The sequence below is a fragment of the Oncorhynchus nerka genome, linkage group LG10 (genome assembly GCF_034236695.1).
Source record: "Oncorhynchus nerka isolate Pitt River linkage group LG10, Oner_Uvic_2.0, whole genome shotgun sequence".
NCBI classification, from domain to species: domain Eukaryota; kingdom Metazoa; phylum Chordata; class Actinopteri; order Salmoniformes; family Salmonidae; genus Oncorhynchus; species Oncorhynchus nerka.
The window spans coordinates 56,394,313-56,408,891 of record NC_088405.1 but is presented as its reverse complement, the minus strand read 5'-3'; the positions used below and the strand labels follow the sequence as shown (position 1 = coordinate 56,408,891).

Here is a 14,579-nt window from a genome sequence, read left to right as displayed (position 1 = left end):
TTAAAAAAATCCACTGCATGCAGCAATATGACTCCTCGTAGCCGTTTGCATATTTCATTTCGTTCCCCCCCCTAGAAGCAGCTGATATAAATATTGAGAAACAACTACCGCATAAATAAATTATTTGAAGGAGCTGCTGCTAAAACAAAGGAAACCGAAAAGAGATCCTTTTTTTGACATTATTGAACAACCAAATTGAAAGCATAGCGGATAAGAGTGCTGGGCCAGTAACCCAAAGATCGCCGGTTCGAATCTCCGAGCCAACTTGGTGAAAAGTATGTTGACGTGCCCTTGTGTGAAAAATATGTTCATGTGCCCTTGAGCAAGGCACTTAATCTTAATTGCTCCTGGTTAAGAGCGTCTGCTAAGTGAGAAGTATTCTGCGGCCTGAGAGACTGCCTGTGCCTCGAGAGCGCCGCTGTAGGGACACGTGAGGGATGCCTTCCCACTGACGAGTTTGGCAGCATGCACCTGTAGTCTTTTAGTGACAGATTGAAGAGTTTCAGACGCGCCAAATCCGGATATCAATTTAAACTTTTAATTTCACATTGTTCTGATTCTCAGCCAAAACCGGCATAGACAATTATTCCAGTCTTTAAAAACAATCGTTCCCGACTATCAGCAATAAAATGAATATAAAATATTGCATGTCTTATCTATCAGTGTAGAAGTGATACAATGCCAACCTACCGCCAAATGGGTCAATGATTTCTTTATTTTTCAATGCGCATAGTTGCACATTTTGTTGATCCTATGGTTCACCTCAAGGTGTTCTGTATCTGACATTGCTAAAAAGAGAGCCAGACATCACCAACTCTGACCAACTAAAAATAAGAATTTGAACTCTGTGTGAACTAAGCTACAGACAACATAGACGGTATGGAGTAATTAAGATATCTCAAACGCCAAAAGGCATGGAACTATGGTATTGTGTTTGAGTCAAGGGATGGTCAATCTCGTATCTGCTGCAATTTATCCCCTAGGCCAGTTGCAGGCCTGAGTGACGTAGCTGGGTCCTCGGGGGAAACATATCAAGCCAGAACAACCTTCCGACCCACGATCTATATATATGCCAAGACAACTAGCCCTAACACTGCTTATCATTCTGTCCATGTTAGGGTCGGAGGAAAGGATAACTTGGCTGTGGACGTGCTAATGCTAGCTAAGTCCACTTTAAGACAGGCCGTGACTGTGGGGGATGTGATTGCTGTCCCTAAAGACAGAGTGAAGAGGATGGCAACCTCATTGAAGACACATTTAGTCATTCTTGTCCCGAGAGAGAGGGAGGCAGGGTGAAAGAGTGCCTCCGTGCTTACATGTGTTTTGTGCGTGATCTCTGTCAAATACATACATTGCTTCTATCTTTGCAAACTATTGTATATTAATGTTGCTAAAGCAGGTAATAACAATCCATAGCTAGTTAACTAAATTAAGTACAATAAAACATAATAAAAAAACTTGACCAAGACACAGACCTGCAAAGCTGTGAAGGTAATGAAGTTAGTAAAGCTATACCTGAACCATTACAATGTCTCTCTCATGCTATAGCTCCCACTCTCCTTGCACTTTCCCTAAATTCTAAATGGGTTTTTTAAGGTGTGACAGCAGTGTTTTACAGTCTTTTTTTTACAAAGTCTGAAATATAATAGGACTCTCTAAGCCTCCATCTCCCTCTAGTTTCTAGTGAGAGAATGTGATTTACAAAGCTATTGAGATCCCCCAGCTGCCCCCCTCCTCCCTCCAATGGAAACGCTCGTAGCGTAATTACTTTACAAGATGGATGGAGCCCATCCAGGGCGCCCTGGACCCCCAGCTAAATCAAAGCCCTCTTTCCGTCGGGTCGAGAACCGCTCGCAAGAACGCCACACGCGTCAGAAATGAGTGCACCTCCCATTCCCCCAGCATCTCTCACACATCCTCCTCTCGCCTCTTCTCATCTGTACATTGCCACTCCATGCCATAGATCAGGCCCCTGCAGCACCTATGAGCGAGAGAGGGATGGCGGTAGAGAGAGAGAGAAGGGGGAGACTGAGATGCAGGTGTGTGCCACAGTAGAGGACACTGCACTACTCTGCCCTCTCATTCAGAGACATATGAAAAGGTGTCCAGCTTTTAGAAATGAAATGCCACACTCTGAGCCTGTGTGTGTCACACTCACGTCAATGGGCCCGGCCGGCACCCGGTCCAGTCACACACATTGTTTGTCTCTGGCATGCACGGCGGCATACCCCCAAACTCGCACATTCACATGCACACCCACACACACCCTGACAGACATATGAGAGTACACAAACAGGATTTAGTCCTTGCTCTGCTCTCCCTCCCTCCATTCCTCTCTCTCTTTCTTCCTGTTTCTCTCTCTCTCTCTTCCACCCCTTCTCTCTCTCCTGAGCCTGGCTGTAAACTCCCAGCTCCCCTGCCTAGCTCCCAGGTCTTGCCCCTAGGCATGGACCAATTTGCTGGAACTTGTGTGTGTGCCTGTGTGTGTGTGGGGGGTGTTTGGCAAGTGAAGGTATGTGAGGGCTGTATCTATTTTAATCCATGATGAAGTGTAACTGTTGCATTTGATATGGCTCAGAGTGATTACTACTCCTTAGACCACCCCTCATCCCTTTGTTCTACAGGTCCATGACTTTCCCCGATACACAGGTCACCTCCCATGTTACACCAGCCTGCACACAGCCTGCAATATTCAGTCATATTCATCATCTCTCAGCTGGTGTAACATGACCGTGTCATGTTTTAAGTGATTCCATATACACTTTGAAAGATACGAGTACAGCTCAAATCTATTACAAATGTTGATTATCCTTCTATCAATTGGAACATTAAACATCACCAGTAAGCAGTCATGGAAGAGCCGGCATGACATGTGAACGCAGTTGACATGACTTGGCGCAGACACAATGGGCCAGTTAGATTGTGCTTTGCTGCGCTCTGTGTTATGGGGCCACTTGGGTTCATTATTCAACCTTTCAGACCATTCTTCTCAGCCAGGATCGCTCTCCTTAAATTAGCCGTGGCTAGAGGGGAAGCAGCTGTCAAACTGCTCACACTCCCCCAATATACACACACCTAGTTTGCTGCCTCGATAAATAGTAATTAGTGTGTGGCCAGATTGTTCACACCAGTGTACCTCAGTAACACGCACACTGGCACTCACGAATGCCAGCCTAGACATAAGCTGTGTTCGAATACCCATACTAACATACTGTATACTAATGTACTATTAGTTCATTTTTGTATACTGTAAACAAATGATATCCTTTCAGTTGAGCGTACTACCGGAATTTGAGGATGTTGCTATGCAACCTCTTGCTAGCTTGTTAGCATAATAAATGACTAGCCCGACACTTCGGCGTGTTCGTAAATTCAGAGAGTTGCCAGATTGTCCGTTCGTAAATTCAGAGCGTTTCCCTCTGGTAGCGTTCAGAATGCATACTGGGCGCTCTGGCTGGGGAGTGGGGATTGTTCCGAGCATTCTGACCACAACTGCCCTAGCAGAGATGCTTTTCCAGAGTGTTGATGACGATCTGTGCTGCTGGCAACAATTTAATTACGCTTTTTTTTGCCGACGTTTACTGACACTGGCCATATTCAACGGGTGTTGAGCGTTCGTAAATTCATCAATTATTCTGCGCTCTGGCACATTCAGATGAGAGTGCTCTGAAATCGGAGTAGATGGCCAGAGCGAATTTATGTTCATTGCGTCTCAGAACGCACGACTATACGAATTAGCTAAGATTGACGTGAATAATCAAGTCAATAAACGTTGGGTAGTTAAGTTAGCATATAGTTAATCTACTGGCAAGTTCGATGAATTGCGTCATCGGCCCTAAAAGTATGGAAATAGTGTCCACTGTGTGTAGTCTTCGTATTTTGGCGAATGGAGTACGACATCCGGTAACTTGTGGCATACTAACTCTATCCATACTATGACCAATAAACATACTACATACTCAATTTACGTCACAAATAGTATGGTTAGTATGACTATTCGAACACAGCTACACTGTACATGCATACAAAACATAAAATTCAATAGATTTCTACATTGTCTGGGCAATAATTCTTGTGTGCGGGCAATTCTTCCGTGTTTTTGTGTATGTGTGTGAAGGGTAGTCAGATGAAGGGTCACTGGCTGGTATGTGGGCTGCTAGCGTTAAGATTAAAGACCAGTGGTCACCGTGGGCGACACATTAATTGTCCGGCGGAGAGCCATTTTTTTTTGTCTCACCTTCCCTTCTGCCCGCTGTTTTATGTCCCTAGTCTCTTTCCCTGACTCGTTAACAACCTTTACCCCTGCTTCGTTAGAGGCCCCTTAATTTACTTTATTTGATTATTCATGAACTTGTTTATCTGATTGGTTCTCATGCTGTGACTTGTAGGAATGCATCCTGGGAGAAATAATGACAAATAAAATCTCAAAGGAACTCAATGGTCTTCTGTCTCCTTGTCACTGGCTCCTCTAGGATTCCCCTAGCCAGAAACGTTAATAATTTTACATTTTTAGAAACTTAAAAAAATATATACTATTTTGAAGTCATGGTTGAACTTTGGGTTAATTAATATCGTAACTTTAAATTGGGAACTTTGTTTAGTTGTAATCTAAATTCCCCTGGCTGGAGTGAGATGGGGTTTGAGGGTGGTGGTCGGGAACTCTGTAGTGTTTGACTGAGCACTTCTCAGAGTGGAGCTGCTCGGAGAGAAAGAGAGCTCACACTGAACAGAGGGAATTCTGGGATGAAGCTCCCAGCCGTCATGAAGGATGACAGCCCAGGGGTTCAGTGTGATTATGAGGTCACCCTGAAATTAACACTGGAACAAGAAATAACATGCTAAAATGATTATTTTCTCAGACAGATTAACCTTCAGTGGGATATTGCTGTCCAGAACAGATTTGCTAAGAATAGATTGAACTAAGAATCAGAAGAGATTCAGTCAGAGTGGGAGAGGAGAGGGGATATTACCCTCCACTGTATATTAACCAGGGATAGATTAACTAAGAATAACATTAGAGTTGAATTATCCAGCTTTCAGTTTTACTGTACTTGCAGTAAATCCGGCGTGTGTGTGTGCGTGCGTGCACCTGTGTGTTTTCTGCTCATACAAACGGACACCTGAGTTGCTGTGGATTGAAACATAAGTTCGTTATCCCAGAGACGTTGGCATTCTGTTTTTTGGCTTATTAACTGCTTGACATCCACAGAAGTACACTAACACAGGAGTACAGAACAGCTTGATAGTTGAAACGGTGCATGTGTTTTTTTAGCACCGGCGGCAGAGACAAAGAAGCTTATGACACGCTGTTTGTTCAAACGCCACCATTCTGCAGGGTTTTCACGGTTCACTTTGACCATTCGTCCACTTAAACACACCTCTAAAACTGTCCTGGAGGCAGAAGGTATTACTACATCAAACGGCTTCACCTGACAAAGCCACAATGACTGTTACAGATGTAGGATCTTAATTTGAGCCAGTTTGCTACAGCAGGAAAATAATCCTGCAGCAACAGGAAATGTTTAAAAAAAATGTTTATTTAACCAGGTAGACTAGTTGAGAACAAGTTCTCATTTACAACTGCAACCTGGCCAAGATAAAAAGCAAAGCAGTTTGACACAACACAGAGTTACACATGGAATAAACAACCATACAGTTAATTATTACATACATGTGGATTATATTTCATGGATATTTTTTGTAGGGGTTGTTACGTTTCACATTAGGGCAAATCATGTCTGAAATTTTAAAGGTGAAGTAAGTTACAACCTTTAGAAGCCTTTTTAAACCTTGAATACACTACAAGTTTGCATTTCCTGCTGTGGATGACAATTCTCATCAACATAAGAGTGATCAAATTAAGATCCTACATTTGTAGGCCTTTTACACAACCCTACACACTTCTACTGATGGGGCTGCTGGTGCTTGTACTATCTGACCCTATTTCAACACATATTGTAGGCCTATGTGGTGGGCCTGAACAATATGTCAATGGTAATATAATTTTTGGGCTGGTTTCATTGCTTCCCCTTGCCATTCCTTAGAGATATAGCTAGTGTTGTCTTTCTCATTGTGTGAGCTGATAATGGAATAATTAGAGCTTTGTGCACTAGCCCCTCCCCCTGCAGTCAATACTCCGCATCTTGTGTGAGAGTGTGTATGTGTCTGTAGCTCGTGCACACTCGGGGAGCTGGGCAGGCAGTGGGGAGGAAGTCTGTCAGACTGCAGGCCCTGTAGAATGTGACCCTAACCCACGCTAAGCTAATCAATAAGGGCTCACATGTGGGATTCCTCCCTGTGAGCTAAACGCTAATGCTAGCACTCTGTTGGGCCAGAACACACAACACCTCCCTGACTGAGAGACATCTGCATACGCACACACATTTACTGTACACACACACACGTATACTGCATCGCGAAGAGAGAAATATTATCTGTGAGTGATTTATGAGCTGACCTTATCATGCTGATATATAAATAAACCTGTCTCTCAGAGACTCGGCAGAAGTTAAGGCACGTGCTCTTTTGCAATTTCGACTTGCACTTCTCTGGCACTCTGCTATTTTCCAACCCTGGCGCCTTATTATAAGAGCTTGCTTGCACTGAGGTGGGAGTGGTGGAAATAACTGAGGTGTGTCCTTACAAACGTGCACCAATGTTCAAGCAGCGCTAATAGCTAAATGTCTCCAAATGAATTCAGAGTTCATTTTGATATTTCTGGTGGAGGTTAGGGTGCAGACAATGCCTTTTTCTCATGGAATGAGAGATGTGATTTATGATATCATGCTTCTGACCATATCCTATTTAACAAACAGATTGTTTTTCATTTTATTTGATGGGGGGGGGCGTATTAGAATGACGTACATGGTTCGAATGCGATGCAATTTTGTCTGCTATTTCTGTAGAAGTCCAAATATGGTCTGTGAGATGATTCCATGATGTTTATAAAGCATTACATCTGGGAACAGTGTCACGGTGAGTGGACATTCCCCATTCTCTTCATACTGGATCTATGTCCAGCTCCTGTGAAAAGTTTGGGTGGTGGAAAACCCTCCATAGTCTTCAGTTTCCTTGTCTATAGGCCTATAATACGCCTACGGGGAGCAATTATGCTGCCTGTAACTGTTTAGACAGCCTATTTAAAACATATGGTTGTTTTTGTTTTTCATTGTATACTGTCTTTTTAGGCCTTATCAATAGCCTAGTGAATTTAACTATGCTTGGCATGCCTATGTCCAGACTGCAATTTACTGTGTGTATGTGTATGTGTGTGTGTGTGTGTGTGTGTCTGTCTGTCTGTGCCTGCCTGCCTGCCTGCCTGTACCTAGGCTTGTTTTGTCTTATTTTGTTTTGGGAGAAAATAGTGGTGGATCCATTTTCATAAAATCAATAATATTATGCATATGGCTGGGGGGGTTGCTGCTAGTAATGCCCTCCAGGTGTGTTGCCCGTATTAATGATGGCGCACAATTTCCCGTGGTAGGCCAACACTGTACTGTCATCTGCTAGCATAACTACCTTCGCTCCTCGTCTCCTGCTCTCTAATTTGTGGGAGTGAAAACTGGGTGGGCATGTGGTGATTATGAAGGTTTGGTCGATGCAGCCATAGCTATGTCTCCCTATGGTTGTTTAGTGTGTCATATTCCTTTCATTTCCTTCTCTTTGTCTTGTCTTGTTTTTCAGGGGGGTGTGGGGTCAAAAAAACAAATGCATATTTATGAAATCTAATTTCAGCCCACTTGCCAAGTGCGATATGCAGCAGGCCCTAATTATATCTGATAAATATGCATGACTAACGACATTTGAGGATCTCCAATAATCAGAGCAAAGAGATCTCATTAAAACACGAGGGTGACTCATATCTGGATGTAGTCATGAGGTATATACACCCTGAGAAACCATTACAGTCTAACATGACACCAACGCCAATAGCACAACATCATAATGTTGAGAAACAGATCAACAATTTGATCAACACAGATCAACACACAAATCCTTAGTCATCAAGTATAGGAATTCCAATCGTCCACAATCACATCTCAAAGACTAATGGGCTGAAACTTCAAAGGTAGAAATGTATCATGCTTTATCTTAATCTCTGTCCTATTACCCTCATATACAATGTGACACAGGAAGTTGTGCTCTGGCTTTTACACCTGCCAAACTGGGATCATAATCATCATTGTCGTACTTCATTGTTTTAATGGGCCATATTTAAAACAGGACGGGTAGTTGTTGGCTGGCAAACCGATGGCATATCGGACAGAAGAGGTCTCTCATCTGGGTGTAAATCTCTGTGAGAGAGGTTGGCACCTGACTCCTTCCTCTGCCTCTCCACTTGGCGGTCTGAGATACCAACCTAGGAACGTCTTTTCAAATCACACATTCTCACTCCGTTACGACCCACACAATATTTAACCTTTTAAAGGACAGATACAGAGTGTCATGTATCTCACTTTTTCCATTTATCTCCAGTAATGAAATGTACAATTTCACACCATTGCTCTTATTGTTAAATATATCTATTTTCTTTTTTTTATTACATAGATTCAAATAATGTGTGAATCTTAAAATTACAGACATTTAGAGTAAGAGTGACACTTTTTTCCCAGCTTTAATATTGCAGAAAGATTGTGGCTTCTATCAATGTAATTGTCTGCATCATTTCCAATCCCCCATATATATTTTGGGGAAATATACAGTACCAGTCAAGTCTGGACACACCTGCTCATTCGAGAGTTTTTTTGTTTGTTTTGTTACTATTTTCTACATTGTAGAATAATAGTGAAGACATCAAACTATGAAATAACACACATGAAATCATGTAGTAACCAAAAAAGTGTTAAACAAATCAAAATATATTTTATATTTGAGATTCTTAAAAGTAGCCACCCTTTGCTTTGATGAAAGCTTTGCACACTCTTGGCATCCTCTCAACCAGCTTCATGAGGTAGTCAGCTGGAATGTATTTCAATTAACCGGTGTGCCGTGTTAAAAGTTTATTTGTGGAATTTCTTTCCTTTATTAATGTGTTTGAGCCAATCAGTTGTGTTGTGACAAGGTAGGGATGGCATACAGAAGATAACCCTATTTAGTAAAAGAACAGGTCCATATTATGGCAAGAACAGCTCAAATAAGCAAAGAGAAACAACATACCATCAATACTTTAAGACATGAAGGTTAGACAACCAGGAACATTTCAAGAACTTTTAAAGTTTCTTCAGGTGCAGTCGCAAAAACTATCAAGCGCTACGATGAAACTGGCTCTCATGAAGACCGCCAGCAGGAAAGGAAGACCCAGAGTTACCTTTGTAGCAGAGGATAAGTTCATTAGAGTTAACTGCACCTCAGAAATTGCAGCCCAAATAAATGCTTCACAGAGTTTAGGTAACAGACACATCTCAACATCAACTGTTCAGAGGAGACTTCGTGAATCAGGCCTTCATAGTCTAATTGCTGCAAAGAAACCACTACTAAAGAACACCAATAATAAGAAGAGACAATCTTGGGCCAAGAAGCACGAGCAATGGACATTAGACCGGTGGAAATCTGTCCTTTGGGCTGATGAGTCCAAATTTGAGATTTTTGGTTGCAAATGCTGTGTCTTTGTGAGATGCAGAGTAGGTGAACAGATGATTAATGCATGTGTGGTTCCCACCATGAAGCATGGAGGAGGAGGTGTGATGGTGCTTTGCTGGTGACACTGTCTGTGATTTATTTAAAATTCAAGGCACACTTAACCAGCAAGGCTACCACAGCATTCTGCATCGATACGCCATCCCATCTGGTTTGCACTTAGTGGGACTATCATTTGTTTTTCAACAGGACAATGACCCAAAACACACCTCCAGGCTGTGTTAGGGCTATTTGACCAAGAAGGATATTGATGGAGTGCTGAGTGCGGCCTCCATAATCCCCCTACTTCAACCCAATTGAGATGGTTTGGGATGAGTTGGACCGCAGAGTGAAGGAAAAGCAGCCAACAAGTGCTCAGCATATGTGGGAACTCCTTCAAGACAGTTGAAAAAGCATTCCTCATGAAGCTGGTTGAGAAAATGCCAAGAGTGTGCAAAGCCGTCATCGAGGAAAATGGTGGCTATTTCGAAGAATTTCAAATATAAAATATATTTTGTTTAACACATTTTGGTGGTTATGATTCCATATGTGTTATGTAGTAGTTTTGATGTCTTTACTATTATTCTACAATGTAGAAAATAGTTTTTTAAAAGTTTTTTTTAAACTTGGAATGAGTTGGTGTGCCCAAACTTTTGACTGGTACTGTATATATTTTAAATATATATATTTTCTTTTATTATTTTCCCCTAACCCAACCATCCCTCCCCTAATTGGAGTAAAAACTAATAATTGACAACAATACTTAGGCTTCTACTTCCAGCTTATACATACTGTTTACATTTTACAGACACAATATATTTGACATTAGTTGTCTTTATTTGTTTGTTTGTTTTAGGTCCCAGCCTTCAGCTATCCTCAACCCCTCCCATCTATCTCTGAAGGCCATCCCGTTTTGATTTCTAATTACCATATATTCTTCAACTGTGCTGTTTCACAAAAGTTCTGAACCTTTCTGTTCTCATAGTTTCTACAGATACACATTTTTGCTAAGATTATTATCACCCAGCAGTGCTATTTGCAGAGTTAGCACAAGGTAAATATTGCAATTCTTTAGCCTTGAACCTGTGACCAAATACAAGCTACATATGGACAGTACCAAAACAAATGATCTAATGATTCTGTCTCTTTACAGCACAATTTGCAGAGGTGAGATGGTTGTAGCATTCGGAAACTATTCAGACCCCTTGACTTTTTTCACATTTTGTTATGTTACAGCCTTATTCTAAAATGGATTAAAAATGTAAATGACTCATGAAACTACACACAATACCTCATAATGACATTGTGGAAATCTGTTTTTTAGAAATGTATAATTTTTTAATATTTTTTTTAAACGCATTCCTTATTTACATAAGTATTCAGACCCTTTGCTATGAGACTTGCAATTGAGCTCAGGTGTATCCTGTTTCCATTGATCCTCCTTGATGTTTTTACAACTTGATTAGAGTCCACCTGTGGTAAATTCAATTGATTGGACATGCTTTGAAAAGGCACACACCTGTATATACACTGCTCAAAAAAATAAAGGGAACACTAAAATAACACATCCTAGATCTGAATGAATGAAATATTCTTATTAAATACTTTTTTCTTTACATAGTTGAATGTGCTGACAACAAAATCACACAAAAATTATCAATATAAATCAAATGTATCAACCCATGGAGGTCTGGATTTGGAGTCAAAATGAAAGTGGAAAACCACACTACAGGCTAATCCAACTTTGATGTAATGCCCTTAAAGCAAGTCAAAATGAGGTTTAGTAGTGTGTGTGGCCTCCACGTGCCTGTATGACCTCGCTACAACGCCTGGGCATGCTCCTGATGAGGTGGCGGATGGTCTCCTGAGGGATCTCCTCCCAGACCTGGACTAAAGCATCCGCCAACTCCTGGACAGTCTGTGGTTGGTGGATGGAGCGAGACATGATGTCCCAGATGTGCTCAATTGGATTCAGGTCTGGGGAACGGGCAGGCCAGTCCATAGCATCAATGCCTTCCTCTTGCAGGAACTGCTGACACACTCCAGCCACATGAGGTCTAGCATTGTCTTGCATTAGGTGGAACCCAGGGCCAACCGCACCAGCATATGGTCTCACAAGGAGTCTGAGGATCTCATCTCGGTACCTAATGGCTACCTCTGGCGAGCCCCCCAAAGAAATGCCACCCCACGCCATGACTGACCCACCTCCAAACCGGTCATGCTGGAGGATGTTGCAGGCAGCAGAACTTTCTCCACGGCGTCTCCAGACTGGCACGTCTGTCACATGTGCTCAGTGTGAACCTGCTTTCATCTGTGAAGAGCACAGGGCGCCAGTGGCGAATTTGCCAATCTTGGTATTCTCTGGCAAATGCCAAACGTCCTGCACAGTGTTGGGCTGTAAGCACAACCCCCACCTGTGGACATCGGACCCTCATACCACCCTCATGGAGTCTGTTTCTGACCGTTTGAGCAGACACATGTACATTTGTGGCCTGCTGCAGGTTATTTTGCAGGGCTCTGTCAGTGCTCCTCCTCCTCCTCTTCCTTGCACAAAGGCGGAGGTAGCGCTCCTGCTGCTGGGTTGTTGCCCTCCTACGGCCTCCTCCACGTCTCCTGATGTACTGGCCTGTCTCCTGGTAGCGCCTCCATGCTCTGGACACTACGCTGACAAACACAGCAAACCTTCTTGCCACTTGCCACAGCTCGCATTGATGTGCCACCCTGGATGAGCTGCACTACCTGAGCCACTTGTGTGGGTTGTAGTCTCCGTCTCATGCTACCACTAGCGTGAAAGCACCGCCAGCATTCAAAAGTGACCAAAACATCAGCCAGGAAGCATAGGAACTGAGAAGTGGTCTGTGGTCACCACCTGCAGTACCACTCCTTTATTGGGGGTGTCTTGCTAATTGCCTATAATTTCCACCTGTTGTCTATTCCATTTGCACAACAGCATGTGAAATTTATTGTCAATCAGTGTTGCTTCCTAAGTGGACAGTTTGATTTCACAGAAGTGTGATTGACTTGGAGTTACATTGTGTTGTTTAAGTGTTCCCTTTATTTTTTGAGCAGTGTATAAGGTCCCACAGTTGACAGTGCATGTCAGAGCAAAAACCAAGCCACGAGGTCGAAGAAATTGTCCGTAGAGCTCAGAGACAGGATTGTGTCAGGACACAGATCTAGGGAACGGTAACAAAACATTTTTTCAACATTGAAGGTCCCCGAGAACAAAGTGGCCTCAATCATTCTTAAATGGAAGAAGTTTGGAACCACCAAGACTCTTCCTAGTGCTGGCCGCCCGTCCAAACTGAGCAATCATGGGAGAAGGGCCTTGGTCAGGGAGGTGACCAAGAACCTGATGGTCGCTCTGACAAAGCTCTTGAGTTCCTCTGTGGAGATGGGAGAACCTTTCAGAAGGACAACCATCTCTGCAGTACTCCACCAATTAGGCCTTTATGGTAAAGTGGCCAGACGTAAGCCACTTTTAGTAAAAGGCACATGACAGCCCACCTAAAGGACTAAGATTATCTGGTCTGATGAAAACCAAGATTGAACTATTTGGCCTGAATTCCAAGCGTCATGTCTGGAGGAAACTTGGCATCATCCTTACGGTGAAGCATGGTGGTGGCAGCATCATGCAGTGGGAATGTTTTTCAACGGCAGGGACTGGCAGACAAGTCAGGATTGAGGGAAAGATGAACGGAACAAAGTACAGAGATATCCATGTTGAAAATCTGCTCCAGAGCGCTCAGGATCTCAGACTGGAGAGAAGTTTCACCTTCCAACAGGACAACGGCCCTAAGCCCACAGCCAAGACAACGCGGGAGTGGCTTCGGGACAAGTCTCTGAATGTCCTTGAGTGGCCCAGCCAGAGCCCAGAACCCGATCTAAGAGAGACCTGAAAATAGCTGTACAGCAATCCTCCACATCCAACCTGACAGAGCTTGAGGATCTGCTGAGAAGAATGGGAAAAACTCCCCAAATACAGGTGTGCCAAGCTTCATACCCAAGAAGCGCCACACCCAAGAAGACTTGAGGCTGTAATCGCTGCCAAAGATGCTTCAACAAAGTTCTAAGTAAACGGTCTTTATACTTATGTAAATGTGATATTACAGTTTTGTTTCAGTTTTGCAAAAAAAAACTGTTTATTACTTTGTCCTGATGGGCAATTGAGTGTAGATTGATGAAGGGGGAAACTATTTAATAAATTTTAGAATAAGGCTATAATGTAACAAAATGTGGAAAAGGTCAAGGGGTCTGAATACTTTCCGAATGTACCGTATATAACATTCTATTGGGTGCAAAGTTATTGTATAATTTAAATTGAAAAACGTTGTTTTATGTAACAGTTCATGAACCATGTGCCTTGGAATCGGTACATCGAAAAACTCTTACCAACTATTTTGCAACCTGTATTTCTCAGCTGGTAATGTTTTGGTCCTTAAATGAATCTGGTCTACTTTTTTATTCATCACAACTTTCTTTAACCAATTTTGGTCTTTAAAGCAGGGCCGACAGACAAGTTCCTTCTCTGGCTACCACTTGCCTCCTCCATTTTTGCGGTAATGCTGCAATCAGTTGGTTGTAATTTTGGATAGAGAAGACGTTTCCATATTTTTGATAACTGCATGTGTGACAACTCCACCAGTCCTATTTATGATATTTTTTACAAAGATTATACTGTTTTTAAAAAACATTTCTCAACAAATATATATTTTTTAAGCAATTAGTATAATTGAGTTTAGCCATCATTTTTGTTGTGATATTTGTTCTGTCTTTTCTGGTAGATTAAACCGAAATTGCAACCAGCTTTCTATGGCTTGTTTTAAAAATAGTGATATTTTGGAAACACTATATCCCTGACTCAGTTGAATGTGTAGGCTTACAGCATAGTCGATAACATCCATTCAGTATAGCTGTGTCACGTCCATGACATTTACAGACAGCCTAGCCTGCCGGTCTTAAAA

The 14,579-nt window shown here is 42.4% G+C and overlaps 1 protein-coding gene across 1 annotated transcript in view; it reads left to right on the top strand.

Moving 5' to 3' along the window:
- LOC115135683 (neuroligin-2-like) overlaps positions 1 to 14,579 on the top strand; it is a 73,615-nt gene that overhangs the window by 10,379 nt on the left and 48,657 nt on the right. The gene's annotated exons all lie outside the window — the stretch shown is intronic.